Below are 25,266 nucleotides of genomic sequence, written 5' to 3'. Positions count from 1 at the left end.
AAGAGCCTTGGTGAGAGAGGTAAAGAACCACAAGATCACTGTGGCTGAGCTCCAGAGATGCAGTAGGGATATGGGAGAAAGTTCCACAAAGTCAACTATAACTGCAGCCCTCCACCAGTCGGGCCTTTATGGCAGAGTGGCCCAATGGAAGCCTCTCCTCAGTGCAAGACATATGAAAGCCCGCATAGAGTTTGCAAGAAAACACATGGAGGACTCCCAGACTATGAGAAATAAGATTCTCTGGTCTGATGAGACGAAGATAGAACTTTTTGGTATTAATTTTAAGCAGTATGTGTGGAGAAAACCGGGCACTGCTCATCACCTGCCCAATACAATTCCAACAATGAAAACATGGTGGTGGCAGCATCATGCTATGGGGTGTTTTTCAGCTGCAGGGACAGGAGGACTGGTTGCAATTGAAGGAAAGATGAATGCGGCCAAGTACAGAGATGTCCTGGAAGAAAATCTGTTCCAGAGTGCTCTGGACCTCAGACTTGGCCGAAGGTTCACCTTCCAACAAGACAATGACCCTAAGCACACAGCTAAAATAACAAAGGAGTGGCTTCAGAACAATTCTGTGACCATTCTTGATTGGCTCAACCGGAGCCCTGACCTAAACCCAATCGAGCATCTCTGGAGAGACCTGAATATGGTTGTCCATCAATGTTCACCATCCAACCTGACGGAACTGGAGAGGATATGCAAGGAAGAATGTCAGAGGATCCCCAAATCCAGGTGTGAAAAACTTGTTGCATCACTCCCAAAAAACCTCATGGCTGTACTAGCTCAAAAGGGTGCCTCTACTCAATACTGAGCAAAGGGTCTGAATATTTCTGACCATGTGATATTTCAGTTTTTCTTGTTTAAAAAAATGTGTAAAAATGTCTACATTTCTGTTTCTCTGACCCAAGGGATGGAGATAGTAAACCGCCATATGACAAGAGGAAATCAGACGCAAGACCATCTTGTTTATTCAAAGGTCAGGAAGGAAGGACGAAAAGACAGGATTGCTAGTTCTGACATTCGCCCCTTCAAGAGATCGTTGCCAGAAAAAAGCATTCGGTAGAGCAAGGAAAAGAAAGACTAGAATGGATGCAAACCGAGAGCACTATAGGAGCATTCTTCACTAGATGAACTACTAGAGATCAACAGACGGCCGCTAAGAGTTTAGCAAGTGAGCCTCCCTTAAAACGTTTTTTCATCCAAAAATGGAAAGTAGATTCCTTCGTGAAGGTTTAAGGGCAGACACCTGACTCAGAAAAACTGAGGAATAGACCAGACTCAAGGCCTGACAGCAAGAAGGCCTGTAGAAGAGTGAAGAAGAGATCTTCCCCTCTTTTATAAATTGTCAATGACGTGATCAGAGAACCAGAAGCTCTTAGAAAAAAGGGGAAATGAGATGTCTGTGAGAAAGACTACTTCTGCAGGACGGAAGGCTGCTTACATAGACTCAAATCCTTTGATCATTACAGAACTAGAAGAGGATGGATGGAAAGAAGGGAATTTTGTTTACTTACCGTAAATTCCTTTTCTTCTAGCTCCAATTGGGAGACCCAGACCATTGGGTGTATAGGCTATGCCTCCGGAGGCCGCACAAAGTATTACACTAAAAGTGTAAAGCCCCTCCCCTTCTGCCTATACACCTCCCGTGCTCCCACGGGCTCCTCAGTTTTGGTGCAAAAGCAAGAAGGAGGAAAAAATTATAAACTGGTTTTAAGTAAATTCAATCCGAAGGAATATCGGAGAACTGAAACCATTGAACATGAACAACATGTGTACACAAAAAAACAGGGGCGGGTGCTGGGTCTCCCAATTGGAGCTAGAAGAAAAGGAATTTACGGTAAGTAAACAAAATTCCCTTCTTCTTTGTCGCTCCATTGCGAGACCCAGACCATTGGGACGTCCAAAAGCAGTCCCTGGGTGGGTAAAATAATACCTCGTAAAAGAGCCGTAAAACGGCCCCTTCCTACAGGTGGGCAACCACCGCCTGAAGGACTCGTCTACCTAGGCTGGCATCCGCCGAAGCATAGGTATGCACCTGATAGTGTTTCGTGAAAGTGTGCAGGCTCGACCAGGTAGCCGCCTGACACACCTGCTGAGCCGTAGCCTGGTGCCTCAAAGCCCAGGACGCACCCACGGCTCTGGTAGAATGGGCCTTCAGCCCTGAGGGAACCGGAAGCCCAGCAGAACGGTAAGCTTCGAGAATTGGTTCCTTGATCCACCGAGCCAGGGTTGATTTGGAAGCCTGTGACCCTTTACGCTGGCCAGCGACAAGGACAAAAAGTGCATCCGAGCGGCGCAAGGGCGCCGTACGAGAAATGTAGAGTCTGAGTGCTCTCACCAGATCTAACAAGTGCAAATCCTTTTCACATTGGTGAACTGGATGAGGACAAAAAGAAGGTAAGGAGATATCCTGATTGAGATGAAAGGGGGATACCACCTTAGGGAGGAATTCCGGAACCGGACGTAGAACCACCTTGTCCTGGTGAAACACCAGGAAAGGGGCTTTTCATGACAGCGCTGCTAGCTCAGACACTCTCCGAAGAGAAGTGACTGCAACTAGGAAAACCACTTTCTGCGAAAGGCGTGAGAGAGAAATATCTCTCATTGGCTCGAATGGAGGTTTCTGAAGAACCCTCAACACCCTGTTCAGATCCCAGGGTTCTAAAGGCCGCTTATAAGGAGGAACGATGTGACAAACCCCCTGCAGGAACGTGCGTACCTGTGGAAGCCTGGCAAGGCGCTTCTGGAAAAACACAGAGAGCGCTGAGACTTGTCCCTTAAGGGAGCCGAGCGACAAACCCTTTCCCAGTCCAGATTGAAGGAAGGACAGAAAAGTGGGCAAGGCAAAAGGTCAGGGAGAAAAACCCTGAGCAGAGCACCACGACAGGAAAATTTTCCACGTCCTGTGGTAGATCTTGGCGGACGTTGGTTTCCTAGCCTGTCTCATAGTGGCAATGACGTCTTGAGATAACCCTGAAGACGCTAGGATCCAGGACTCAATGGCCACACGGTCAGGTTGAGGGCCGCAGAATTCAGATGGAAAAACGGCCCTTGGGATAGCAAGTCTGGTCGGTCTGGTAGTGCCCACGGTTGGCCGACCGTGAGATGCCACAGATCCGGGTACCACGACCTCCTCGGCCAGTCTGGAGCGACGAGGATGACGCGGCGGCAGTCGGCCCTGATCTTGCGTAACACTCTGGGCAACAGTGCCAGCGGAGGAAACACATAAGGGAGCTGAAACTGCGACCAATCCTGAACTAAGGCGTCTGCCGCCAGAGCTCTGGGATCTTGAGACCGTGCCATGAACATCGGTACCTTGTTGTTGTGCCGGGACGCCATGAGGTCGACGTCCGGCATGCCCCAGCGGCAACAGATCTCCTGAAACACGTCCGGGTGAAGGGACCATTCCCCTGCGTCCATGCCCTGGCGACTGAGATAATCTGCTTCCCAGTTTTCCACGCCTGGGATGTGAACTGCAGAGATGGTGGAGGCCGTTGCTTCCACCCACAGCAAAATCCGCCGGACTTCCTGGAAGGCTTGCCGACTGCGTGTGCCGCCTTGGTGGTTGATGTATGCCACCGCTGTGGAATTGTCCGACTGAATTCGGATCTGCTTGCCTTCCAGCCACTGCTGGAACGCTTTCAGGGCAAGGTACACTGCCCGTATTTCCAGAACATTGATCTGAAGCGATGACTCTTGTTGGGTCCACGTACCCTGAGCCCTGTGGTGGAGAAAAACCGCTCCCCACCCTGACAGACTCGCGTCCGTCGTGACCACCTCCCAGGATGGGGGTAGGAAGGATTTCCCCTTTGATAATGAAGTGGGAAGAAGCCACCACCGAAGGGAAGCTTTGGTCGCTTGAGAGAGGGAGACAGTCCTGTCGAGGGACGTCGGCTTCCTGTCCCATTTGCGTAGGATGTCCCATTGAAGAGGACGCAGGTGAAACTGCGCGAAAGGGACTGCCTCCATTGCTGCCACCATCTTCCCCAGGAAGTGCATGAGGCGCCTCAAGGGGTGTGACTGGCCTTGAAGGAGAGATTGTACCCCTTTCTGTAGTGACTGCTGCTTGATCAGCGGAAGCTTCACTATCGCTGAGAGGGTATGAAACTCCATGCCAAGATATGTCAGCGATTGGGCCGGTGTCAGATTTGACTTCGGAAAATTGATGATCCACCCGAAACTCTGGAGAGTCTCCAGGGTAGCTTCGAGGCTGCGTTGGCATGCCTCTTGAGAGGGTGCCTTGATCAGCAGATCGTTCAAGTACGGGATCACCGAGTGACCCTGAGAGTGTAGGACCGCTACTACAGTAGCCATAACCTTGGTAAAAACCCGTGGGGCTGTTGCCAGACCGAACGGCAGTGCCACGAACTGCAGGTGTTCGTTTCCTATGGCGAAGCGCAGGAAGCGCTGGTGCTCCGGAGCAATCGGTACGTGGAGATAAGCATCTTTGATATCGATCGATGCAAGGAAATCTCCTTGGGACATAGAGGCGATGACGGAGCGGAGGGATTCCATCCGGAACCGCCTGGTTTTTACGTGTTTGTTGAGCAGTTTCAGGTCCAGGACAGGGCGGAAAGACCCGTCCTTTAAAAGGGGTAAAAACCGTGGCCCTGTTGCTGAAGAGGAACAGGGATCACCACTCCTTCTGCCTTCAGAGTGCGCAGCGCCTGCAGAAGAGCCTCTGCTCGCTCGGGAGGCGGGGATGACCTGAAGAATCGAGTCGGGGGACGAGAGGTGAACTCTATCTTGTAACCGTGAGACAGAATGTCTCTCACCCAGCGGTCTTTTATTCGTGGCAGCCAGGTGTCGCAAAAGCGGGAGAGCCTGCCACCGACCGAGGATGCGGGATGAGGAGGTCGAAAGTCATGAGGAAGCCGCTTTGTTAGCTGCCCCTCCGGTGGTCTTTTTAGGACGTGACTTAGACCGCCATGCATCAGAGTTCCTTTGCTCTTTCTGAGGCCTTTTGGACGAGGAGAATTGGGACCTTCCCGCGCCCCGAAAGGACCGAAACCTCGACTGCCCTCTCCTCCGTTGGGGTATGTTCGGTTTGGGCTGTGGTAAGGATGTATCCTTTCCCTTGGATTGTTTGATGATTTCATCCAAACGCTCGCCAAACAATCTATCGCCAGAAATTGGCAAACTGGTTAAGCGCTTTTTTGGAAGCAGAATCTGCCTTCCATTCCCGTAGCCACAAGGCCCTGCGGAGTACCACCGAATTGGCGGCTGCCACCGCCGTACGGCTCGCAGAGTCCAGGACAGCATTAATAGCGTAAGACGCAAATGCCGAGGTCTGAGTGGTAATGGACGCCACTTGTGGCGCGGACGTGCATGTGGCTGCTTCAATTTGCGCTTGACCTGCTGAGATAGCTTGTAGCGCCCATACGGCTGCGAATGCTGGGGCAAAAGAAGCGCCAATCGCTTCATAGATGGATTTCAACCAGAGCTCCATCTGCCTGTCAGTGGCATCCTTGAGTGAAGCCCCATCTTCCACTGCAAGTATGGATCTAGCCGCCAGTCTGGAGATTGAAGGATCCACTTTGGGACACTGAGTCCAACCTTTAACCACGTCAGGTGGAAAGGGATAACGTGTATCCTTAAGGCGCTTAGAAAAACGCTTATCTGGACAAGCATGGTGATTCTGGACTGCCTCTCTGAAATCAGAGTGGTCCAGAAACATACTCTGTGTACGCTTGGGGAACCTGAACCGGAATTTCTCCTGCTGAGAAGCCGACTCCTCTGCTGGAGGGACTGAGGGAGAAATATCCAGCATTTGATTGATGGATGCAATAAGATCGTTCACTATGGCGTCCCCGTCTGGAGTATTAAGATTGAGAGCGCCCTCAGGATCAGAATCCTGATCAGCTACCTCCGCTTCATCAACTCGAGATTCCCCTCGCTGAGACCCTGAACAATATGATGATGTCGAGGGAAAATCTAAGCGAGCTCGCTTAGTCGGTCTGGGGCTGGGGTCTGTGTCAGAACCCTCAGCCTGGGATCTATGAGATACCCCTGGAGGACATTGTTGGTCCAACTGAGGGGGGCCAGGGAACAAAGATTCAACAGAGTCCCTGTGCTGAGATACCAGCCTGTACTGCAAGGCTTCTAGTATCTTAGCCATAGTCTCAGAGAGTTTTGCAAACTCTGTCCCCGTCACCTGGACATTGTCAGCAGGTGGCTCCCCCTGGGCCCCTCTTAGCAGAGGCTCTGGCTGAGTAAGTGTCACAGGGCCCGAGCACTGTATACAATGAGGGTCAGTGGAACCTGCCGGTAGCGGGGTCGTACATGCGGCGCAGGCAGCATAATAAGCCTGTGTTTTGGCACCCCTGCCTTTGTGGGCGCCATGCTATTATCTTCCCTGAGCAACACAATAGGGTATATAGCCAGAAATCAACTGTGCACCATACAGTGTAAAGTATATACCATAAACATATACAGTATAGTTACACTACTGCACAATGGGGCTAGCACCACAGGTGCTGCTTACCACACGCTTCAAGCGGTTGTGAGGCCACCCAAGTCCCTGCCTGGGTCTCCCAGACTTTGTCCCCCTCTGCTGCGTCCGAGGAGCTGACAGTAATGGCTGCCGGCGTCCTGAGGAGAGGAGGGAGTCGTGGGCGTGGCCGAGAAAGTGCGGGAACTGGAGCCGCACTGTGCACAGTGAGAGGGGTGGAGTATGCAAAGCATGCTCCAGCCCTCAGTGCTGCTCGTTCTGTGCAGCTTCCCGCCCTTCCCCTGCCTGTCAGGGCTGAGGGCGGGAGGAAAAGGAAACTAGGCCGCAAAAAGCCGGGGACTCGAGTAATAAGCGCGGCCGCCGTATATGCGCGGCCAGCGCGGAAGTCCCCGGCGCACTACAAGTCCCAGCCGCGCCGCAGTGCTTCCGCGGCAGCGGCGGTCAGCGCGGCAGTCCCTATACATAAAACACACTCAGCAACGCTGAGTGTGTAATGGCACATTTTAACCCGGTCAGCGCCGCGGTCCCCGGTGCACTAGCACACCCAGCAAAGCTGTAGTGTTGCTGCGCGCGGTCCCCACAGGGATACAGAGTACCTCCAAGTAGCAGGGCCATGTCCCTGAACGGTACCCGGCTCCTATCCAGCAGTGTCCTCAGGAGCTGTGGATGGAGCACGGTCTCCTGTGCCTGGAGACCGATAGGATCCCACTTCACCCAGAGCCCTGAGGGGGATGGGGAAGGAAAACAGCATGTGGGCTCCAGCCTCCGTACCCGCAATGGATACCTCAACCTTAACAACACCGCCGACAAGAGTGGGGTGAGAAGGGAGCATGCTGGGGGCCCTATATGGGCCCACTTTTCTTCCATCCGACATAGTCAGCAGCTGCTGCTGACCAATCTGTGGAGCTGTGCGTGCATGTCTGCCTCCTTCGCACAAAGCAAAAAACTGAGGAGCCCGTGGGAGCACGGGAGGTGTATAGGCAGAAGGGGAGGGGCTTTACACTTTTAGTGTAATACTTTGTGCGGCCTCCGGAGACATAGCCTATACACCCAATGGTCTGGGTCTCCCAATGGAGCGACAAAGAAAAGAGAATTTTGTTTACATACCGTAAATTCTTTTTCTTATAGTTCCGACATGGGAGACCCAGACCATGGGTGTATAGCTTCTGCCGCCGGAGGACACACAAAGTACTACACTAAAAAGTGTAGCTCCTCCCTCCTAGCATATACACCCCCTGGATAACCAAATATAGCCAGTTTAGTGCAAAAGCTGAAGGAGGACATCCACACACAAGTAGAGATAGAGCAAAACCCGGAACAACCGGAACCTCTGTCTACAACAACAGCCGGTGAAAACACACGGAACAAGAAAACTGCCAACAGGCAACAGGGAGGGTGCTGGGTCTCCCATGTCGGAACTATAAGAAAAAGAATTTACCGTAAGTAAACAAAATTCTCTTTTTCTTCATCGTTCCTTATGGGAGACCCAGACCATGGGACGTCTCAAAGCAGTCCATGGGTGGGAATAAACAGAAAACTGAGAAGTAGGCGAAACCTAACTTCACAAATGGGCGACAGCCGCCTGAAGGATGTGTCTGCCCAAGCTCGCATCTGCCGAAGCATGAGCATGCACTTGGTAGTGCTTCGAAAAGGTATGCAGACTGGACCAAGTGGCAGCCTGACAGACCTGCTGAGCCGTAGCCTGGTGCCTGAAAGCCCAAGAGGCACCGACAGCTCTGGTCGAGTGTGCCTTGACCCCCGGCGGGGGAGGCACCTGAGAACACTGGTAGGCATCGGAAATGGCCGACCTAATCCAGCGAGCGAGGGTCGGCTTAGAAGCCGAGAGGCCCTTACGCTGACCCGTGGTCAGCACAAAGAGAGAGGTGCACCGCCTAAGAGCAGCGGTGCGAGACACATAGATCCGGAGCGCCCGCACCAGATCCAGAGTATGCAACGCTTTTTCAAAGCGATGAACAGGAGCCGGACAAAAGGAAGGCAGGGAAATATCCTGGTTAAGGTGGAAAGGAGATACCACCTTAGGAAGAAAGTCCGGAGACGGACGAAGAACCACCTTGTCTTGGTGAAAAAACAAAAAAGGTGACTCCGAGGAGAGCGCAGCCAAATCAGAGACTCTCCTGAGGGAAGTTATGGCCACTAGAAAGACCACTTTCTGTGAAAGACGAGACAAAGAAACCTCCCTAAGTGGCTCAAAAGGGGGTTTCTGCAAGGCCGTGAGGACCAAATTAAGGTCCCAGGGATCCAGAGGCCGCCGGTAAGGTGGAATGATGTGAGATGCGCCCTGCATGAAGGTGCGCACCTGAGCCAGCCGGGCGATACGCCGCTGGAACAACACCGACAGAGCCGAGACCTGTCCCTTGAGGGAATTGAGGGATAGTCCTAGCTGCAGACCAGACTGCAGGAAGGACAGAAGGGTCGGCAGGGAAAAAGGCCAAGGGGCATGGCCGGAAGAACGACACCAGGACAGGAAAATTCTCCAAGTCCTGTGGTAAATTTTGGCCGAGGAAGACTTCCGAGCCTGAGTCATAGTGGAGATGACTTCGGGAGGAATGCCGGAAGCAGTCAGGATCCAGGACTCAAGAGCCACGCCGTCAATCTGAGAGCTGCAGAATTCTGGCGGAAAAACGGACCTTGTGAGAGAAGGTCTGGGCGGTCCGGGAGATACCACGGCACCTCTACGGACAGACGGAGCAGGTCTGGGTACCAAGCTCGCCTGGGCCAGTCTGGAGCAATGAGTATGACCCGACGGCCCTCCATTCTGATCTTGCGCAGGACTCAGGGCAAGAGAACTAGAGGGGGAAACACGTAAGACAGACGGAACTGGGTCCAATCCTGAACCAGCGCGTCCGCTGCAAAGGCCTGAGGATCGTGGGAGCGAGCCACGTAAACCGGGACCTTGTTGTTGTGCCGGGATGCCATTAGATCCACTTCCGGAGTGCCCCACTTGCGGCAGATCGACCGGAACACTGCCGGATGCAGAGCCCACTCGCCGTTGTCCACGGTTTGACGGCTGAGATAATCTGCCTCCCAGTTTTCTACGCCTGAGATGTGGACTGCGGATATGGTGGACTTGGAGTCCTCCGTCCACTGAAGGATGCGTTGAACCTCCAACATTGCCAGGCGGCTGCGAGTCCCGCCCTGGTGATTGATGTAGGCAACTGCTGTCGCGTTGTCTGACTGGACTCGAATGTGCTTGCCCGCCAACAGGTGGTGAAAGGCTACGAGAGCTAAGAGCACAGCTCTGATTTCCAGCACATTGATCGAAAGGGCTGATTCGGACGGAGTCCAAGTGCCCTGTGCTCGGTGGTGGAGAACTACTGCTCCCCAGCCGGATAGACTGGCATCCATGGTGAGGATCACCCAGGACGGGGCCAGAAAGGAGCGTCCCTGAGACAGAGAGAGGGGCTGAAGCCACTGAAGAGAGCTCCTGGTCTGTGGCGACAGAGCCACCAACCTGTGCAAGGAAGAAGTCCGCTTGTCCCAACAGCGGAGAATGTCCAGCTGCAGAGGACGCAGATGGAACTGGGCAAAGGGAACCGCTTCCATTGACGCCACCATCTGACCCAGCACCTGCATGAGGTGCCTGATGGAATGACGGCGGGGCCTCAACAGAGAGCGCACCGCCAGATGGAGGGACTGCTGTTTGACTAAGGGCAGCTTGACAAGTGCCGGCAGAGTCTCGAATTGCATCCCTAGGTACGTGAGTTTTTGGGTCGGGGTCAGAGTGGACTTGGGCAGATTGACAAGCCACCCGAATTGAACAAGAGTGGCGAGAGTGAGCGAGACACTTCGCTGACAGTCTGCGCTGGATGAAGCCTTAACAAGAAGGTCGTCCAGGTAAGGAATCACTGCCAACCCCTGGGGGTGCAGAACCGCAACCACTGCTGCCATGACCTTGGTAAATACTCGAGGGGCCGTGGCTAACCCGAAGGGGAGAGCCACGAATTGGAAATGTTCCTCTCCGATTGCAAAACGTAGCCAACGCTGGTGTGAAACTGCAATTGGCACATGCAGATAGGCATCTCTGATGTCGATGGATGCCAGGAAATCTCCTTGGGTCATTGAGGCAATGACTGATCGCAGAGACTCCATGCGAAAGTGCCGCACCTGAACATGCTTGTTGAGAAGCTTGAGATCCAGGATGGGCCGGAAGGAACCGTCCTTTTTGGGGACTAGGAAGAGATTTGAGTAAAAACCTCTGAACCGTTCCCTGGCGGGAACCGGTACAATTACTCCGCTGGCCTGCAAGGATGCCACGGCCTGAGAGAAGGCGGCGGCCTTGGAGCAGGGGGGAGTTGACAGAAAAAATCTGTTTGGCGGGCTGGAAGACAACTCTATCCTGTAGCCGTGGGAGATGATATCCCGCACCCACTGATCAGAGACGTGTTGAAACCACACGTCGCCAAAGTGGGAGAGCCTGCCACCGACCAAGGACGTTGCTGGCTCGGCCAGATAGTCAAGAGGAGGCTGCCTTGGTGGCAGCAGCTCCTGCGGACTTTTGTGGACGCGGCTTCTTGCGCCAGGTGGGCTTCTGGTCCTTGGCTGAGTTAGTGGATGAGGCCGAGGGCTTAGAGGACGACCAGTTAGAGGAACGAAAGGAACGAAGCCTCGACTGGTTCCTGCCCTGGACAGGTTTCCTGGTTTTAGTCTGTGGCAAGGAAGTACTCTTCCCGCCAGTAGCCTCCTTAATTATTTCATCCAATTGTTCACCGAACAGCCTGGACCCAGCAAATGGGAGCCCAGCAAGGTACTTCTTTGAGGAAGCATCTTCCCTCCACTGTCGAAGCCACAAGATCCTGCGGATAGCGAGGGAATTAGCGGAGGCCACCGCAGTGCGGTGAGAGGCCTCCAGCATGGCAGACATGGCGTAGGCTGAAAAGGCTGAAGCCTGGGAAGTTAAGGCAACCAATTCAGGCATAGAGTCCCTAGTGAGGGAATGCATCTCCTCTAGGGAAGCAGAGATGGCTTTGAGAGCCCACACTGCTGCAAAGGATGGGGAGAACGAGGCCCCTGCCGCCTCATAGACAGACTTGGCCAGGAGGTCAACCTGGCGGTCAGTGGGATCCTTAAGTGAGGTGCCATCAGCCACAGATACAACTGTCCGGGCTGAGAGTCTAGACACCGGAGGGTCTACCTTTGGTGAGTGAGCCCACTCCTTGACCACCTCTGGTGGAAAAGGATAACGGTCATCAGAACCACGCTTTGGGAAGCGTTTGTCAGGACAGGCTCTGGGCTTGGACACAGTGGCTTTAAAACTGGAGTGGTTAAAAGGTAAACTGGTGCTTTTCTGCCAGAGAGGGTTGCTCCTCTGATACTGGCGGATTGAGGTCCAGTACAGAATTAATGGACGCAATCAAATCACTCACATCTGCATCACCCTCGGTCAGATCAATGGGGCACATGGAGGTAGCGTCCGAGCCCCCAGTAAAGATATCCTCCTCGTCCTGCGAGTCGGCTCGTGAATCGGAGCCGCGGGACGAGGAAGGAGAGGGGACCCTGCGTCTCCTTTTAGGAGGACGGGGTCTGGGAGCAGATGAAGAATCCTCTGCAGCAGAAGTGCCTTGAGAAGGGGGCTAATGCATGGTTAGCAGAGTCCGGGACAGCTGTCCCATGGAGTCGGCGAAGGACTGGGAGATAGACTTAGAAAACAATTCTACCCAAGCCGGGGGTTCAGCCAACGGGGCCGGAGCAGCCGGAGGGACCACTGGGGAGACTCCAGGCTGAGGCACCACCATGTTAGAGCAGGCATCACAATGAGGATATGTGCACGGTTCAGGCAGTACGAGCTTACATGCAGTGCATATTGAGTACAGCCTTGCAGCCTTGCTCCTAGTGTGAGACATGCTGCTGAGGTGGAGGCTCTGCAGTAAAGAATACACTCCTTCAGAATGACCCCCAGAGAGTGTATAAGAAAGTCCACAAACCAGAGGTTGTGGCTTACCAGACCGTTTTGTGTGCCCTCCGGACTCCACAGCTCGGACCCCCAGACAGGTTGCAGAGATGCAGCAGCCAGCGCCGATCAGTGTGAGAACGCTGATAAAGAAGGGAATTTTGTTTACTTACCGTAAATTCCTTTTCTTCTAGCTCCAATTGGGAGACCCAGACAATTGGGTGTATAGCTACTGCCTCCGGAGGCCGCACAAAGTACTACACTTAAAAGTGTAAGGCCCCTCCCCTTCTGGCTATACACCCCCCCGTGGGAGCACGGGTCCTTCAGTTTTAGTGCAAAAGCAAGAAGGAGGAAAGCCAATAACTGTTTCAAAAACAAATTCAATCCGATAAACAATATCGGAGAACGTAAGTTATTAACATGAACAACATGTGCACCCGAAAAACAAATACCCTCAGAAAAACAGGGCGGGTGCTGGGTCTCCCAATTGGAGCTAGAAGAAAAGGAATTTACGGTAAGTAAACAAAATTCCCTTCTTTTTCGCTCCTAATTGGGAGACCCAGACAATTGGGACGTCCAAAAGCAGTCCCTGGGTGGGTAAAATAATACCTCGCGATCGGGCTGTCAGGCAGCCCTTTCTTACAGGTGGGCCACCGCCGCCTGCAGGACTTGTCTACCTAGGCTGGCATCCGCCGAAGCGTAGGTATGCACCTGATAATGCTTGGTGAAAGTGTGCAGACTCGACCAGGTAGCCGCCTGGCACACCTGCTGAGCCGTAGCCTGATGCCGTAATGACCAGGACGCACCCACGGCTCTGGTAGAATGGGCCTTCAGTCCAGAAGGAGTCGGAAGCCCAGCAGAACGGTAGGCGTGAAGAATTGGTTCCTTGATCCACCGCGCAAGGGTGGATTTGGAAGCTTGCGACCCTTTATGCTGACCAGCGACCAGGATAAAGAGTGCATCCGAACGGCGCAGAGACGCCGTGCGGGAAATGTAGATCCTGAGTGCTCTCACCAGGTCCAACAGATGTAAACCCTTTTCAAATTGGTGAACTGGATGCGGACACAAAGATGGTAAAGTGATATCCTGATTGAGATGAAAGGAAGATACCACCTTGGGAAGAAACTCTGGAATTGGACGCAGTACTACCTTGTCTTGGTGAAACACCAGGAAGGGAGATTTGCAAGATAACGCCGCCAGCTCTGACACTCTCCGAAGAGACGTGATCGCCACCAGAAAAGCCACTTTCTGTGAAAGCCGAGAAAAGGAAATCTCCTTCATAGGCTCGAAAGGTGGCTTCTGGAGAGCAATCAGAACCTTGTTCAGATCCCAGGGTTCCAATGGCCGCCTGTAAGGGGGAATGATATGACAAACCCCTTGCAGGAACGTGCGTACCTTAGGAAGTCGCGCCAGGCGCTTCTGAAAGAATACGGATAGCGCAGAGACTTGTCCTTTAAGGGAGCTAAGCGACAAACCTTTTTCCAACCCAGACTGCAGGAAGGAAAGAAAAATAGGCAATGCAAATGGCCAGGGAGAAACTCCCTGAGCAGAGCACCAAGATAAGAATATCTTCCACGTTCTGTGGTAGATCTTGGCGGAGGATGGTTTCCTAGCCTGTCTCATGGTGGCAACAACATCATGAGATAAACCTGAGGTCCCTAGGATCCAGGACTCAATGGCCACACAGTCAGGTTCAGGGCCGCAGAATTCAGATGGAAAAACGGCCCTTGAGACAGCAAGTGTGGACGGCCTGGTAGCGCCCACGGTTGTCCTACCGTGAGATGCCACAGATCCGGGTACCACGACCTCCTTGGCCAGTCTGGAGCGACGAGAATGGCGCAACGGCAGTCGGACCTGATTTTGCGGATCACTCTGGGCAACAATGCCAGAGGTGGGAACACATAAGGTAGTCGGAACTGCGACCAATCCTGAACTAAGGCGTCTGCCGCCAGAGCTCGGTGATCGTGAGACCGTGCCATGAAAACCGGGACCTTGTTGTTGTGCCGTGACGCCATCAGGTCGACGTCCGGCATTCCCCAGCGGCGACAGATCTCCTGAAACACGTCCGTTCCACGCCTGGGATGTGAACTGCGGATATGGTGGATGCTGTGTTTTCCACCCACGTCAGAATCCGCCGGACTTCTTGAAAGGCTTGTCGACTGCGTGTTCCCCCTTGGTGGTTGATGTACGCCACCGCTGTGGAATTGTCCGACTGAATCCGGATCTGCTTGCCCTCCAGCCACTGTTGGAAGGCTCGCAGAGCAAGATAGACTGCTCTGATTTCCAGAACATTGATCTGAAGGGTGGACTCTCTCTGAGTCCACGTACCCTGAGCCCTGTGGTGAAGAAACACTGCTCCCCACCCTGATAGGCTCGCATCTGTCGTGACCACCGCCCAGGATGGGGGTAGGAATGACTTTCCTTTTGACAATGAGGTGGGAAGAAGCCACCATCGGAGAGAGTCCTTGGTTGCCTGAGAGAGGGAGACATCCCTGTCGAGGGACGTCGACTTCCCGTCCCATTGGCGGAGAATGTCCCATTGTAGAGGGCGCAGATGAAACTGCGCGAAAGGGACTGCTTCCATTGCTGCCACCATCTTCCCTAGGAAATGCATGAGGCGCCTCAAGGAGTGGGACTGGTTCTGCAGGAGAGATTGCACCCCTGTCTGCAGAGAGCACTGCTTGTCCAGTGGAAGCTTCACTATCGCTGAGAGAGTATGAAACTCCATGCCAAGATATGTTAGTGATTGGGTCGGGGTTAGATTTGACTTTGAAAAGTTGATAATCCACCCGAAACTCTGGAGAGTCTTCAGTGCCACGTTCAGACTGTGTTGGCATGCCTCTTGAGAGGGTGCCTTTATAAGTAGATCGTCCAAATACGGGATCACGGAGTGACCCTGCGAGTGCAGGACAGCTACTACTGCTGCCATGACCTTGGTGAAGACCCGAGGGGCTGTTGCCAGCCCGAAAGGTAACGCTACGAACTGCAGGTGTTCGCTTTCTATAACGAAGCGTAGAAAACGCTGATGCTCTGGCGCAATCGGCACGTGAAGATAAGCATCCTTGATGTCTATTGATGCTAAGAAATCTCCTTGAGACATTGAGGCTATGACGGAGCGGAGAGATTCCATCCGGAACCTCCTGGTTTTTACGTGTTTGTTGAGCAACTTTAGATCCAGGACGGGCCGAAAGGACCCGTCCTTCTTTGGCACCACAAACAGATTGGAGTAAAAACCGTGACCTTGTTCCTGAAGAGGAACGGAAGTCACCACTCCTTCCGCCTTTAGAGCGGCCACCGCCTGCAGCAGAGCATCGGCTCGGTCGGGCGGTGGGGAAGTTCTGAAAAAACGAGTTGGAGGACGAGAGCTGAACTCTATCCTGTACCCGTGAGACAGAATGTCCCTCACCCAACGGTCTTTGACCTGTGACAGCCAAATGCCGCCAAAGCGGGAGAGCCTGCCACCGACCGAGGATGCGGAGAGAGGAGGCTGAAAGTCATGAGGAAGCCGTCTTGGTAACGGTTCTTCCTGCTGTCTTTTTTGGGCGTGACTGCGTCCGCCAAGAATCTGAGCCTCTCTGATCCTTTTGAGTCCTCTTGGACGAGGAGAATTGGGACCTGCCTGAGCCTCGAAAGGACCGAAAACCAGACTGACCCCTCCTTTGTTGGGGCTTGTTTTGTCTGTGTTGAGGTAAGGAAGAGTCCTTACCCTTGGAGTGTTTAATGATTTCATCCAAACGCTCCCCAAACAATCGGTCACGAGAAAAGGGCAAACTGGTTAAGCACTTCTTGGAAGCAGAATCTGCTTTCCATTCTCTCAACCACAGGGCTCTGCGCAAAACCACGGAGTTGGCTGACGCCACCGCCGTACGGCTCGTAGAGTCCAGGACAGCATTAATCGCGTAAGACGCGAATGCAGACATTTGAGAGGTCAATGGTGCCACCTGCGGGGCAGATGTACGTGTGACCGAGTCGACTTGTATAAGCCCAGCTGAAATGGCTTGGAGTGCCCATACGGCTGCAAAAGCTGGCGCCAACGACGCTCCAATAGCTTCATAGATGGATTTCAGCCAGAGCTCCATCTGCCTGTCAGTGGCATCTTTAAGTGCCGCTCCATCTTCTACTGCAACTAAGGATCTAGCTGCAAGCCTGGAGATTGGAGGGTCCACCTTGGGACACTGGGTCCAACCCTTGACCACGTCAGGGGGAAAAGGATAGCGTGTATCTTTAAGCCGTTTAGAAAACCGCTTCTCAGGATAAAAGTGGTGTTTCTGGATTGCATCTCTAAAGTCAGCGTGGTCCAGAAAAGTGCTTAATTTACGCTTGGGATATCTGAAATGGAATTTCTCCTGCTGTGAAGCTGCCTCCGTTCCTGTCACCTGGACAGCATTCACAGGTGGTACACCCTGGGTCACGTCCAGCAGAGGCCCCGGCTGTGCAAGTTGCACAGGGGCCGAGCACTGCACACAATGGGGGTCAGTGGAACCTGCCGGTAGAGCAGCCCCACATGCGGTACAGGCAGCATATAATGTCTGTGCCTTGGCACCCTTGCGTTTTGCGGACGACATGCTGTTGCCTCCTTGTAATCTAGGAGGGTATATAGCCGAGAATCACCAGCGACCGTACAGTACAAAGTATTTGCAAACACAAAATACTCAGTATACAAACGGCACAAGTGGGGGTGAGCCCTTGAGGGCTGCTTACCGCCTGCTGAACAGCGGGTATGAGGCCGTAGAATCCCGTGTCTGGGTCTCCCCGTCTCCCCTCTGCAGCTCAGCGTGCAGGCAGGAATGGCTGCCGGCGTTCTGTGAAGAGGGGCGGACCGTGGGCGTGCCACAAACAAAGAGCGGGAAACTGCGTCCTACTGTGCCTGGTGTGAGGGCTGGAGTATGTAAAAACGACTCCAGCCCTCAGCGCTGATGCTCTGTACAGCGTCCCGCCCTCCTCCTGACTGGCAGGTGCGGAGGCGGGAACGAACGAACTAGGCCGCAAAAGCCGGGGACTGTAGTAATAAGCGCGGCCGTGATATATGCACGGCCAGCGCGGAAGTCCCCGGCGCACCACAAGTCCCAGCCGCGTCGCAGTCCCAGCGGCCGGCGCGACCGTTCTCCCTGAGTCTACCCACTCAGCTAAGCTGAAGTGAGGAAATGGCACAAGCGCAGCAGCGCTGTTGTCCCCGGCGCACTAACACACCCAGCAATGCTGCGGTGTGCGCGCGTATGCACGGGGACACAGAGTACCTTGACGGAGCAGGGCCATGTCCCTGACGATACTCAGCTCCAAATCCAGCGGCTTCTCCAGGGGCTGCGGATGGAGCACGGTCTCTGTGCCTGGAGACCGGTAAAATCCCACTTCGCCCAGAGCCCTAATGGGGATGGGGAAGGAATCAGCATGTGGGCTCCAGCCTCCGTACCCGCAATGGGTACCTCAACCTTAACAAGCACCACCGACAGAAAGTGGGGTGAGAAGGGAGCATGCTGGGGACCCTGGTATGGGTCCTCTTTTCTTCCATCCGACATAGTCAGTAGCTGCTGCTGACTAAACAGTGGAGCTATGCGTGCGTGTCTGACCTCCTTCGCACAAAGCAAAAAACTGGAGGACCCGTGCTCCCACGGGGGGGGTGTATAGCCAGAAGGGGAGGGGCCTTACACTTTTAAGTGTAGTACTTTGTGCGGCCTCCGGAGGCAGTAGCTATACACCCAATTGTCTGGGTCTCCCAATTAGGAGCGAAAAAGAAATGGCGCCGGAGTGAGGAGGGGGGGCGGGGCCTAGTCCAAGAGCGGGAACCGGAGGGCCAAGGGGATATACAGGGGAGGGGAACATCTCCTCAGAGAGGAGTGTCCTCCCATGTGCTGAACGGCCGGTGGGCGGCGCCGCACTGTCCCTCTGCATGACTGACATGCAGGGGCAGTGAAAACGAAACTAGGCCGCAGCCGAAGCCGGGGCCTAAATTTTACAATGCGGCCGGCGCTCAGGCACCCTCGGCGCGGTTCTCTGGTGAAAACCGGAGAACCGGCCGGAAATGTCACAAAGGTTACATAACACACTCTCCCCAACATTAAAGTACAAGGGACCCCCCTGACAATAACGTCTCAATACTTAGCTTGTGAGACGCAGGGCCAGGTCCCTGAGGGATGAGTGCTCCGTCCGGCAGGGTCCTGAAAGGGCTGCGGATGGAGACCGGTCTCCTGCAAAGCAGTGAGAACCGTGCTGGCTCCCACTTCAAGCCAGAGCCCGAGGGATGGTGAAGGAGCGCGGCATGTAAGGCTCCAGCCTTGAAATCAACCTTAACAACACCGCCGACACAGTGGGGTGAGAAGGGACATGCTGGGAGTCCAGGCTTGGACCCGCTTTTCTTCAAACTCTTTAAAATCAAAAAAGAGAATTTTGTTTACTTACCGTAAATTCTTTTTCTTATAGTTCCGACATGGGAGACCCAAACCATGGGTGTATAGCTACTGCCTCCGGAGGACACACAAAGTACTACACTCAAACGTGTAGCTCCTCCCTCCGGGCTATATACACCCCCTGGATGACAATCTACCCAGTTCAGTGCAAAAGCTGAAGGAGGACATCCACCCATAAGTAGAGATAGAGTAAAACTCGGAATAACCGTAACTCTGACTACTAACAACAGCCGGTGAAACACACGGAACAAAAAACTGCCAACAGGCAACAGGGAGGGTGCTGGGTCTCCCATGTCGGAACTATAAGAAAAAGAATTTACGGTAAGTAAACAAAATTCTCTTTTTCTTTATCGTTCCTTATGGGAGACCCAAACCATGGGACGTTCCAAAGCAGTCCATGGGTGGGAATAAACCAACTGAGAAGTAGGCAAAACCTAACTTCACAAATGGGCGACAGCTGCCTGAAGAATGCGTCTGCCCAAGCTCGCATCTGCCGAAGCATGAGCATGCACTTGGTAGTGCTTCGAAAAAGTGTGCAGACTGGACCACGTGGCAGCCTGACAAACCTGCTGAGCCGTAGCCTGGTGCCTGAAAGCCCAGGAGGCACCGACAGCTCTGGTCGAGTGCGCCTTAATCCCTGGCGGGGGAGGCGCCTGAGAACACTGGTAGGCATCGGTGATAGCCGACCTGATCCAACGAGCTAGGGTCGGTTTAGAAGCAGCGAGACCCTTGCGCTGACCAGTGGTTAGCACAAAAAGTGAGGTGCACCGCCTAAAAACGGCAGTGCGTGACACATAGATTCGGAGCGCCCGCACCAAATCCAAGGTATGCAACGCCTTTTCAAAGCGATGCACAGGGGCCGGACAAAGAGAAGGCAATGAAATGTCCTGGTTAAGGTGGAAAGGAGACACCACCTTAGGGAGAAAGTCCGGAGACGGACGAAGAACCACCTTGTCTTGGTGAAACACCAAAAAAGGTGACTCCGAAGAGAGCGCAGCCAAATCAGAGACTCTCCTGAGAGAAGTTATGGCTACTAGAAAAACAACTTTCTGTGAAAGTCGAAACAAGGGAACCTCCCTGAGAGGCTCAAAGGGGGGTTTTTGTAAGGCCGTGAGGACCAGATTAAGGTCCCAGGGATCCAAGGGCCTCCGGTAAGGAGGAATGATGTGAGATGCGCCCTGCATGAAAGTGCGCACCTGAGCCAGTCGGGCGATACGTCGCTGGAACAATACCGACAGAGCCGACACCTGTCCCTTGAGGGAATTGAGGGACAGTCCTAGCTGTAGACCGGACTGTAGAAAAGACAGGATGGTCGGCAAGGAGAACGGCCAAGGGGCATGGTCGGAAGAGCGACACCAGGACAGGAAAATCCTCCAAGTCCTGTGATAAATCTTGGCCGAGGAAGACTTCCGAGCCTGAGTCATGGTGGAGATGACCTCAGAGGGAATGCCTGAAGCCGTTAGGATCCAGGACTCAAGAGCCACGCCGTCAATCTGAGAGCCGCAGAAATCTGGCGGAAGAACGGACCTTGAGAGAGAAGGTCTGGGCGGTCCGGGAGATGCCACGGCACCTCTACGGACAGACGGAGCAGGTCTGGGTACCAAGCTCGCCTGGGCCAGTCCGGAGCAATGAGTATGACTCGACGGCCCTCCATTCTGATCTTGCGCAGAACCCTGGGCAAGAGCGCTAGAGGGGGAAACACATAGGCCAGACGGAACTGAGACCAATCTTGAACCAGTGCGTCTGCTGCGAAGGCTTGAGGATCGTGGGAGCGAGCCACGTAAACCGGAACCTTGTTGTTGTGCCGGGATGCCATTAGGTCCACTTCCGGAGTGCCCCACTTGCGGCAGATTGATCTGAACATTGACGGGTGCAGGGCCCACTCGCCGCTGTCCACGGTTTGACGGCTGAGGTAATCGGCCTCCCAGTTTTCCACGCCTGGGATGTGTACTGCAGACATGGTGGACTTGGAGTCCTCAGTCCACTGGAGGATTCGTTGAACCTCCAACATCGCCAGACGGCTGTGAGTCCCGCCCTGGTGATTGATGTAGGAAACCGCTGTCGCGTTGTTCGACTGAACTCGAATGTGCTTGCCCGCCAACAGGTGGTGAAAGGCTAGGAGAGCTAGAAACACAGCTCTGATCTCCAGCACATTGATCGAGAGGGCTGATTCGGACGGAGTCCAAGTGCCCTGAGCTCGGTGATGGAGAAATACTGCTCCCCAACCGGAGAGGCTGGCATCCGTGGTGAGGATCACCCAGGACGGAGTCAGGAAGGAGCGGCCCTGGGACAGAGAGAGAGGCCGAAGCCACCACTGAAGGGAGCTCCTGGTCTGTGACGACAGAGCCACCTGCCTGTGCAAGGAAGAGATCCGCTTGTCCCAACAGCGGAGAATGTCCAGCTGCAGGGGACGCAGATGGAACTGAGCAAAGGGAACCGCTTCCATGGACGCCACCATCTGACCCAGCACCTGCATGAGGTGTCTGATGGAATGACGGCGGTGCCTCAGCAGAGAGCGCACCGCCAGACGAAGGGACTGCTGTTTGACTAAGGGCAACTTGACAAGTGCCGGCAGAGTCTCGAATTGCATCCCTAGGTACAAAAGCACCTGGGTCGGGATCAGAGTGGACTTGGGCAGGTTGACAAGCCACCCGAACTGAACTAGCGTGGCGAGAGTGAGAGAGACACTCCGCTGGCAGTCTGCACTGGATGAGGCCTTGACTAGAAGGTCGTCCAGGTAAGGAATCACTGCCAACCCCTGGAGGTGCAGGACCGCAACCACTGCTGCCATGACCTTGGTGAATACTCGAGGGGCCGTGGCTAAGCCGAAGGGGAGAGCCACAAATTGGAAATGTTCCTCTCCGATCGCAAAGCGTAGCCAACGCTGGTGTGAAACCGCAATAGACACATGCAGATAGGCATCTCTGATGTCGATGGATGCCAGAAAATCTCCTTGGGTCATTGATGCAATGACCGATCTCAGAGATTCCATGCGAAAGTGCCGCACCTGAACATGCTTGTTGAGAAGCTTGAGGTCCAGGATGGGTCGGAAGGAACCGTCCTTTTTGGGGACTAGAAAGAGGTTTGAGTAGAAACCGCTGAACCGTTCCCGGGCGGGAACCGGAACAATTACACCGTTGGCCTGCAGGGATGCCACGGCCTGAGAGAAGGCGGCGGCTTTGGAGCAGGGGGGGGGGTGGACAGAAAAAATCTGTTTGGCGGGCTTGAAGAAAATTCTATCCTGTAGCCGTGGGAGATGATATCCCGCACCCACTGATCGGAGACGTGTTGCAACCACACGTCGCCAAAGTGGGAAAGCCTGCCACCGACCAAGGACGTTGCTGGCGCGGTTAGATAGTCACGAGGAGGCTGCCTTAGTGGCAGCGGCTCCTCCGGTCTTTTGAGGACGCGGCTTTGCGCGCCAGTTGGATTTACGATCCTTGGCTGCGGTAGTGGACGAGGTCGAGGGCTTAGAGGACGACCAGTTAGAGGAACGAAAGGAACGAAACCTCGATTGGTTCCTGCCCTGGACAGGTTTCTTGGGTTTAGCTTGTGGCAGGGAAGTACTCTTCCCGCCAGTAGCTTCCTTAATTATGTCATCCAGCTGTTCCCCAAACAGCCGGGACCCAGTAAAAGGGAGACTCGCAAGGTACTTCTTAGAGGAAGCGTCTGCTTTCCACTCTCGAAGCCACAAGATCCTGCGGATCGCGAGGGAGTTAGCGGAGGCCACCGCAGTGCGGTGAGAAGCCTCCAGGATGGCAGACATGGCGTAGGATGCAAAAGCCGAAGCTTGAGAAGTTAAGGCATCCGTCTCAGGAATAGAGTCCCTGGAGAGGGAATGAATCTCTGCCAGAGAAGCAGAGACTGCCTTAAGAGCCCACACTGCCGCAAAAGACGGGGAGAACGAGGCTCCTGCCGCCTCATATACAGACTTGGCCAGAAGGTCAACCTGGCGGTCAGTGGGATCCTTAAGAGAAGTGCCATCAGCCACAGCTACGACTGTGCGGGCTGAGATTCTGGACACCGGAGGGTCTACCTTTGGGGACTGTGCCCATTCCTTAACCACCTCTGGTGGAAAAGGAAAACGGTCATCTGAACTACGCTTCGGAAAACGTTTGTCAGGACAGGCCCTGGGCTTGTTAACAGTGGTCTGAAAGCTGGAGTGGTTAAAAAACATACTCCTAGGTTTCTTAGGAGAGGTAAACTGGTGTACCTCTACCAGAGAGGGTTGTTCCTCTGACTCTTGTGGGTTGAGGTTCAGTACGGAGTTAATGGACGCAATCAAGTCACTAACATCCGCATCACCCTCAGACAAGTCAATGGGGTACATAGAGGCAGCGTCTGAGCCCACAGTAAACGAATCTTCCTCGCCCTGCACCTCGGCCTGTGAATCAGAGCCGTGGGACGAGGAAGGAGAAGGTTCCCTGCGTCTCCGTTTAGGGGGACGGGGTCCTAGGACATGCTCTGAGGGCTCTGCCGAGCTAGGAGCCGCAGAGACACCCTGAGAGGGGGGATGATGCATGGACAGCAGTGTCCGGGACAGCTGCCCCATGGAGTCGGCAAAAGACTGGGAAATAGCTTGTGAAAAGGAAGCTACCCAAGCCGGGGGTTCAGCCACCTGGGCCGGAGCAGCCAGAGGGACCCCTGAGGCGGCTCCAGGCTGAGACACAAACATGTTAGCACAGGCATCACAATGTGGGTATGTGCTTGGCTCTGGCAGAATGAGCTTACATGCAGTGCATATAGCGTACATGTTTGCAGCCTTGCTCCTAGTAACAGACATGCTGCTGAGGTGGAAGCTCTGCAGCCAGAATACACTCCTGTAGAGTGTCTGAGAGTGTAATAAAAGTCCACAACCAGAGGTTGTGGCTTACCAGCCCTTGCTCTCTGTGTGCCCTCCGGATTCCACCGCTCCTCTGAGAAGCGACAGCCTTCTAACAGTATGCAGCTGCAGCATCCAGCGTCTTACAGTGCAAGAACGCTGAAAAAATGGCGCTGGGAGAAGAGGGGGGGCGAGAAAACACGGAGGGCAGAGAGATACAGGAAGAAATACAGGGGAGGGAACATCTCCCCAGAGAGGAGTGCCCTCCCCTCTGCTGGTCGGGCGGTGGGTGGCGCTGTATGCAAAACATGCAGAGAAGCCAAAACCGAAACTAGGCCCAAACTGAAGCCGGGGCCTAGATTTTAAAATGCGGCCGACGAGCAGGCACCTTCGGCGCGGTTCTCAGGGGAAACCCCCAGAACCGGCCGGAATTAACAGTAACGCTAAAGCACATACTGTCCCCCCAATAAAAGTACCCGGGACCCCTGAAAAAACGTCTCAATACTTAGCTTTTGAGACGCAGGGCCATGTCCCTGAGTGGGGGTTAACGCTCCTTCCAGCAGGGACCAGACAGGGCTGCGGATGGAGACCGGCCTTCTGCAAGCAGAGAGGACCGTGGAGGCTCCCACTTCAAACAGAGCCTCGACAGAGGGTGTGAAGGAGCGCGGCATGTGAAGGCTCCAGCCTTATAAAGTCAACCTTAACAGCACCCGACAGAGTGGGGTGTGAAGGGACATGCCGGGAGTCCAGACTGGACCCGCTTTTCTTCCAAATCTTTAAAATAAAAATAAAAAAAAAATATCAGAGAATGCAAGTGTGTGTATCCTCCTGAAACACAAAGCATTGAACTGGGTAGATTGTCATCCAGGGGGTGTATATAGCCCGGAGGGAGGAGCTACACGTTTGAGTGTAGTACTTTGTGTGTCCTCCGGAGGCAGTAGCTATACACCCATGGTTTGGGTCTCCCATAAGGAACGATAAAGAAATCAGATGAGAATGCATGATGTGGATGTGTGCCTCCTGAACACAAAGCATTGAACTGGCTATATTTGGTTATCCAGGGGGTGTATATGCTAGGAGGGAGGAGCTACACTTTTTAGTGTAGTACTTTGTGTGTCCTCCGGAGGCAGAAGCTATACACCCATGGTCTGGGTCTCCCATAAGGAACGATGAAGAAAAAAGTAAAATCATTAAAAAAAAAACAAAAAAAAACAAAAAAAAAAAAAAAAAAACACAAAATAAAACAAACAACAAATCTAAGGTAAGAATGGGGCTGAATGCAGCACCGTGTTTGCCTCCTACAGACACTACACTAAAACTGACCAGCTTGCCCCCGGTTGGTGGGTGTATCCTACTTAAGAGGAGCTAACATTTTTATTGCCAATGTCAGCCTCCTAGTGGCAGCAGCATACACCCATAGTTTCCTGTGTCCCCCAATCAGTGATAGAAAAATATTGTTTTCAATGTTAATTGAAATTTATCTGTAAAAAACAGATACCATAAAAATAGTGTGTGCATAGCATGAGTTTTTCGTAGCCCACCCATTGAGTTTAATGGCCAAGTCTGAGTTGAAAAACGATGAGTACATATTGCAATTTCTTACATGCAGACCATGAATCCGTGAATAAAAATGTTCATGTGAATTACACCATTGACTGGTATTTGTCATATGCTATCA

General features: G+C 53.6%; 1 protein-coding gene across 3 annotated transcripts in view; it reads right to left on the bottom strand.

Annotated features, from left to right (window-relative positions):
- Positions 1–25,266, bottom strand: part of CEP135 (centrosomal protein 135) — a 196,679-nt gene that overhangs the window by 132,162 nt on the left and 39,251 nt on the right. The gene's annotated exons all lie outside the window — the stretch shown is intronic.

This window comes from Anomaloglossus baeobatrachus, chromosome 1 (assembly GCF_048569485.1).
Source record: "Anomaloglossus baeobatrachus isolate aAnoBae1 chromosome 1, aAnoBae1.hap1, whole genome shotgun sequence".
Lineage (NCBI taxonomy): Eukaryota > Metazoa > Chordata > Amphibia > Anura > Aromobatidae > Anomaloglossus > Anomaloglossus baeobatrachus.
Note: the sequence above shows the minus strand (reverse complement) of the source record. Positions and strands in the feature narration are given on the sequence as shown.